General features: G+C 41.4%; 1 non-coding gene across 1 annotated transcript; it reads right to left on the bottom strand.

Annotated features, from left to right (window-relative positions):
• Positions 1-2,226: 2,226 nt before the first annotated feature.
• On the bottom strand, positions 2,227-2,308 carry TRNAS-AGA (transfer RNA serine (anticodon AGA)). The gene has a single exon. It is a non-coding gene; the product is annotated as a tRNA-Ser (tRNA).
• Positions 2,309-6,336: the final 4,028 nt, after the last annotated feature.

Here is a 6,336-nt window from a genome sequence, read left to right as displayed (position 1 = left end):
TGCAGTTTAGAGGATTTTGTTTTGTTCCAATCTCCTCGCTGTGGATTGTTTTAGAAATGTTCTTATCTCCCATCTGAGTATGTTTTCCTGGGTCTTCTTTGTTCAAGTTTAATGTTTTTCTTCCCGTCCCCGTGTCGCATGGATTTATGTCTATTTACATCAATTAAGGAATTTGCTCCTCAGACCTTGTGGGGACATCACAACACAGAACCAGACCCCAATCAGAGGACAATAAAACATTCACACTCGTTATCTATGAACTGTTCCAATATTTATGGACATGACTGTTTATCACTCTCCCCTATTGGTAGTTCTGCTTCACGTCACCTGTCATCACATAGCTGCATAAGTGTAGTGCTTCAACCAAATATGTTCACAAACATGATATAAACAAAAATTAATAAATGAATAATAGAAATTTTCAATATACAGTGTCCTCATATAAAGAACACATCTACATGAGACCCCTTATGTGCATAATATGCTGTACATATTAATATATACCAAAAGATATTAATGGATAAATAAGTCATAGACTCTGACATTATGAACATCTTGACGGAGATGTAACCATCGATCATCACAATTATGGATTAAATCTAAACATGAATGCAAACAACATTAATAAAAAAGTTAAAATACAGAATCAAAGGTGTCCTAAATAAATGATGTAAAACTACACTTTTCTTTCAGCCCATTCGGTGCCATAGTGCCAATGGTTACAATGAAATGGCATTCTAATTGGGACAGGAAACGTTCATAAACAGCCCCTCTGACGCCACTACGAAGCCTACCAATACCTTGTACCTTAAAGCTGTGTGCACACTTTGCTGATTTTTTGCGTTTTTTTGTGTGATAAAAATGCTATAAAACCGCAAAAAAAACAGCATACAATATGCATCCCATCATTTAGAATGAATTCTGCAATTTTTGGGCACGTGATGCGTTTTTTTCCGCGAAAAAAACGCATCGCGGTAAAAAACGCAGCATGTTCATTAATTTTGCGGGTTTTTTTTGCGGATTTCCCACTATAAAATGCATTGGGAAATGTCGGGAGAAAAAACGCTTCAAATATGCACGAAAAACGTGGTAAAAACGCACCAAAAACGCATGCCGATTTCTTGCAGAAAATATCAAGTTTTTCTCAGGAATTTTCTGCAAGAAATCCTGAACGTGTGCACATAGCCTAAAAGTGGAAGGATCACAGCCATGAGAGGACCTGAAATTCTTCGGAATCATTCTGAGCATTTTCGAATCATCAACTTCTCATACTTCCAAAATGTCCCTCACATGCTCCTTATCCTTACTTGCAGTTCCTGTGAGGTTAGACCTACATGTATCAACATGTGGCAACATGAGTGGAGCTGCATGAAATATTGTTAATAATGCAAATAGTTTTTCACCATCGGCAGAGTCAAAGGTAAAAGCCCTCACCATACTTTTGGGCTATGTGCACACATTGCGAATTAGGCTTAGGAATTTCTGGTGCGGATTCTGCCTCTCCTGGCAGAAAACGCAGCTGCAGATTTGTTGCATTTTTTGTGCAGTTCCACAGTGCTTTTTGTGCTTTTTTGCTGCGGTTTTCTTGCGGATTTGCTGTGTTTTTTTACCCCTGCGGTTTTCTATAATGGAATGGGTACAAAAACGCTGCAGATTCACAAAAAAGAAGTGACATGCGACTTCTTTTAAACCGCAGCGTTTCCTCAGCGGATTTTCCGCACAGTGTGCACAGCATTTTTTTTCTCATTGATTTACATTGTACTGTAAATCAATTGCGGATCTGCAGCGTTTCTGCACCGCAAAAAACGCCGCGGATCCGCAGAGAATCTGCAACGTGTGCACATACCTTTACATGCCATACAATCTCCACAGGACAGAATTCCCATCTTGGTCTTTTGGCATTAAATATTGTGTTTTTTTTTGCCACAAAATGACTTCTGACAAGTAAATCCTTGATTTTTTTCCCCTCTTGCTGTTAGTGAAGGTTTGTCTTTTAGGGTCACAGCCAACGTGGAATCCATCTTGAGAACACCCCAATGTTTATTTAGGATGTGACAAATATTTTCCCCTTTTTGAATTAATTGTGGATATAAATCTTACTGTGTGATCATGCTGTGGAACTATTTTAAGTGTTTGTGACTTTTTTAAAATATTTTCAATGATCTTGTGTAATAAGGTATGTAAAAAACTTAACTTTGTGTTGATTTGAAAAGACTTTTTTAAAAGCGTAGTCGGCAGGATTCGAACCTGCGCGGGGAGACCCCAATGGATTTCTAGTCCATCGCCTTAACCACTCGGCCACGACCACCTGACTGTAAACACCATTGTACATTGTACAGTACAGATGTGAGAATTTATTTGCAAATATATTATATGAATAATAGTATTGCTGTTTTCAACATTCAGAGTACTGGAACTTTTATCACATCTTGAGTCCATAGGCATTAATATGGAAATCTCCCCTTTACAAATATGTAGGATGCTAGCAGGTGCGTAGGATGCAGTGACACACAAGAGACAGAGCAAGGGTTAACAGGTTCTTTATATATAGGAACAGTATTGGTACAAGCAGGGGGGTAACGGATGTGATTGGAAGATGGGGGAAAGTCAAATGCAATAGAATATAACAAGTTAACTTTTCAGTCTCTGTGCGCTGGAGAAAGGTGGCTGGATGATCCCTCGGCAGCGCCGCAGGCGGCACGAGATGTCTTTGATCCAGTCCCGCAGATGAGTGATGCACTTTCTCCTTGCGATGGCAAATCCTCCAGGTTCTTCGGCATGTGATCTCCTGATCCGTGCACATGGTGGAGTAGAGGTGATATTCGGCCTCACAGAAAAAGAAGTGGAAAGTTCAGTAGGCAAGGCCGCAGTAGAAGTACACAGTCCAGCGGACACGGGCCGGTCCTTAGCAGGCACCCAAGGATGGGACTAAGCGGTGCCTCCACGGTGATGAGCGGGGCCAAGGTACGTACTCTATCCTGGTCACTACCTGGTGCAGGAGTCTCTCTGGGCTGAGGGTAGGATGTGTCGGCAGTCTGGCTAGCTGGAGTATAATAATAATAATAATCTTTATATAGCGCTAACATATTCCGCATCGCTTTACAGTTTGCACACATTATCATCACTGTCCCTGTTGGGACTCACAATCTAAATTCCCTATCAGTATGTCTTTGGAATGTGGGAAGAAACCGGAGAACCCGGAGGAAACCCACGCAAACACGGAGAGAACATACAAACTCTTTGCAGATGTGTTCCTTGGTGGGATTTGAACCCAGGACTCCAGCGCTGCAAGGCTGCTGTGCTAACCACTGCACCACCGTTCCGGCCCGTGTAGAGGCATAGCTAGCAGGTGTGGGTCCGTGGAGAGGGAGTTAACCATCTCTCTTCTCACAAATTCATTCCCGCCAAGTGTCCCATCTTCCCGCTCAAACTGCTATATATGTTGGACCCACCCCCATCAGTCAGGTGCCTTGAACTGCTCTGGTCAGCAATCTCTTCCCCCTGAAACACTGGTGACAGCCCCGATGGTTCCCTGCCCAGACACGCAGGAGAGACCGTTAGCTTGGCTCTCCTCCCTACAGATATGCTATAATTTTCAGACTGCAAGTATAAGACACATTTTTTCCTCCCCAAATTTTGGAGTAAAATGGGGGGGGGGGGTGTCTTATAGCATTATATAGCTTATATGGAAGAGTAGGTTACAGGGGGCAGGAGCCATGTGCTGCGACTAACACCTGTTCCTGCTGTTAAAGAGAAATGAATATTCACTTCTCCACATGCCCATAATTCCTCCCACTGATGCCAAAGCCACAAGGTGGGAGGGACTATAGTAGTGGAGAGCAGTGAATATTCATTGATCTTTAATAGCGGGAACACTGTTAGCCACAGGTGTCGTCTTCCTGCAGTAGCTGGGTGATCACATGTGCCCACTATTAAAAACAATGAATATTCACTCCATGCAAGTAGAGAGCAGTAAATATTCATTCTCTTTAGTAGCAGGCACACATCATCGCCCAGCTGCTGCAGGAAGCTGGCGACTTCAGCTCACAGTATGCCCACTATTAAACAGAATGAATATTCACTCCATGTGAGTAGAGAGTAGTGAATATTAATTTTCTTTAGTAGCGGGCATAAGTGATAGCCCAGTTGCTGCAGGAAGCTTTTGGCTTCAGCTAACAGTGTGCCCGCTATTAACCCCTTAGTGACAGAGCCAATTTGGTACTTAATGATCGAGCCAATTTTTGCAATTCTGACCACTGTCACTTTATGAGGTTATAACTCTGGAACGCTTCAATGGATCCCGCTGATTCTGAGATTGTTTTTTCGTGACATATTGTACTTCATGATAGTGGTAACATTTCTTCTATATTACTTGTGATTATTTATGAAAAAAACGGAAATATGGCGAAAATGTTTAAAATTTTGCAATTTTCAAATTTTGTATTTTTATGCCCTTAAATCAGAGAGATATGTCACAAAAAATAGTAAATAAATAACATTTACCACATGTCTACTTTACATCAGCACAATTTTGGAAACAAAATTTTTTTTGTTAGGGAGTTATAAGGGTTAAAAGTTGACCAGCAATTTCTCATTTTTACAACACCTTTTTTTTTAGGGACCACATCACATTTGAAGTCATTTTGAGGGGTCTATATGATAGAAAATAACGAAGTGTGACACCATTCTAAAAACTACACCCCTCAAGGTTCTCAAAACCACATTCAAGAAGTTTATTAACCCTTTACGTGCTTCACAGGAACTGAAACGATGTAGAAGGAAAAAATGAACATTTAACTTTTTTTTGGAAACATTTTAATTGAGAACCATTTTTTTTATTTTCACAAGTGTAAAAACAGAAATGTAACCATAAATTTTGTTATGCAATTTCTCCTGAATACGCCAATACCCCATATGTGGGGGTGAACCACTGTTTGGGCGCACGGCAGAACTTGGAAGTGAAGGAGCACCGTTTGACTTTTTCAAGGCAGAATTGGCTGGAATTGAGATCGGACGCCATGTCACGTTTAGAGAGCCCCTGATGTGCCTGAACAGTGGAAAACCCCCACAAGTGACACCATTGTGGAAACTAGACCCCTTAAGGAACTTATCTAGATGTGTGGTGAGCACTTTGAACCCCCATGTGCTTCACAGAAGTTTATAACGTTGAGCCGTGAAAATAAAAAATCGCATTTTTTCTACAAAAATGATCTTTTTGCCCCCAAATTTTTATTTTCACAAGGGTAACAGGAGAAATTAGACCACAAAAGTTGTTGTGCGATTTCTCCTGAATACGTCGATACCCCATAAGTGAGGGTAAACCACTGTTTGGGCGCACCGCAGAGCTTGGAAGTGAAGGAGCGCCGTTTTACTTTTTCAATGTAGAATTGGCTGGAATTGAGATCGGACGCCATGTCACGTTTAGAGAGCCCCTGATGTGCCTGAACAGTGGAAAACCCCCACAAGTGACACCATTGTGGAAACTAGACCCCTTAAGGAACTTATCTAGATGTGTGGTGAGCACTTTGAACCCCCATGTGCTTCACAGAAGTTTATAACGTTGAGCCGTGAAAATAAAAAATCGCATTTTTTCTACAAAAATGATCTTTTTGCCCCCAAATTTTTATTTTCACAAGGGTAACAGGAGAAATTAGACCACAAAAGTTGTTGTGCGATTTCTCCTGAATACGTTGATACCCCATAAGTGAGGGTAAACCACTGTTTGGGCGCACCGCAGAGCTTGGAAGTGAAGGAGCGCCGTTTTACTTTTTCAATGTAGAATTGGCAGGAATTGAGATTGGACGCCATGTTGCGTTTGCAGAGCCCCTGATGTGCCTAAACAGTGGAAACCCCCCACAAGTGACACCATTTTGGAAACTAGACCCCTTAAGGAACTTATCTAGATGTGTGGTGAGCACTTTGAACCCCCATGTGCTTTACAGAAGTTTATAACGTTGAGCCGTGAAAATAAAAAGTGCAGTTTTACTTTTTCAATGTAGAATTGGCAGGAATTGAGATTGGACGCCATGTCGCGTTTGGAGAGCCCCTGATGTGCCTAAACAGTGGAAACCCCCCACAAGTGACACCATTTTAGAAACTAGACCCCTTAAGGAACTTATCTAGATGTGTGGTGAGCACCTTGAACCCCCATGTGCTTCACAGAAGTTTATAACGTTGAGCAGTGAAAATAAAAAAATCGCATTTTTTCTACAAAAATGATCTTTTTGCCCCCAAATTTTTATTTTCACAAGGGTAACAGGAGAAATTAGACCACAAAAGTTGTAGTGCAATTTCTCCTGAGTATGTCGATACCCAATATGTGGGTGTAAACCACTG

This window comes from Ranitomeya imitator, chromosome 4 (assembly GCF_032444005.1).
Source record: "Ranitomeya imitator isolate aRanImi1 chromosome 4, aRanImi1.pri, whole genome shotgun sequence".
In the NCBI taxonomy this organism is placed as follows: Eukaryota; Metazoa; Chordata; class Amphibia; order Anura; family Dendrobatidae; genus Ranitomeya; species Ranitomeya imitator.
Note: the sequence above shows the minus strand (reverse complement) of the source record. Positions and strands in the feature narration are given on the sequence as shown.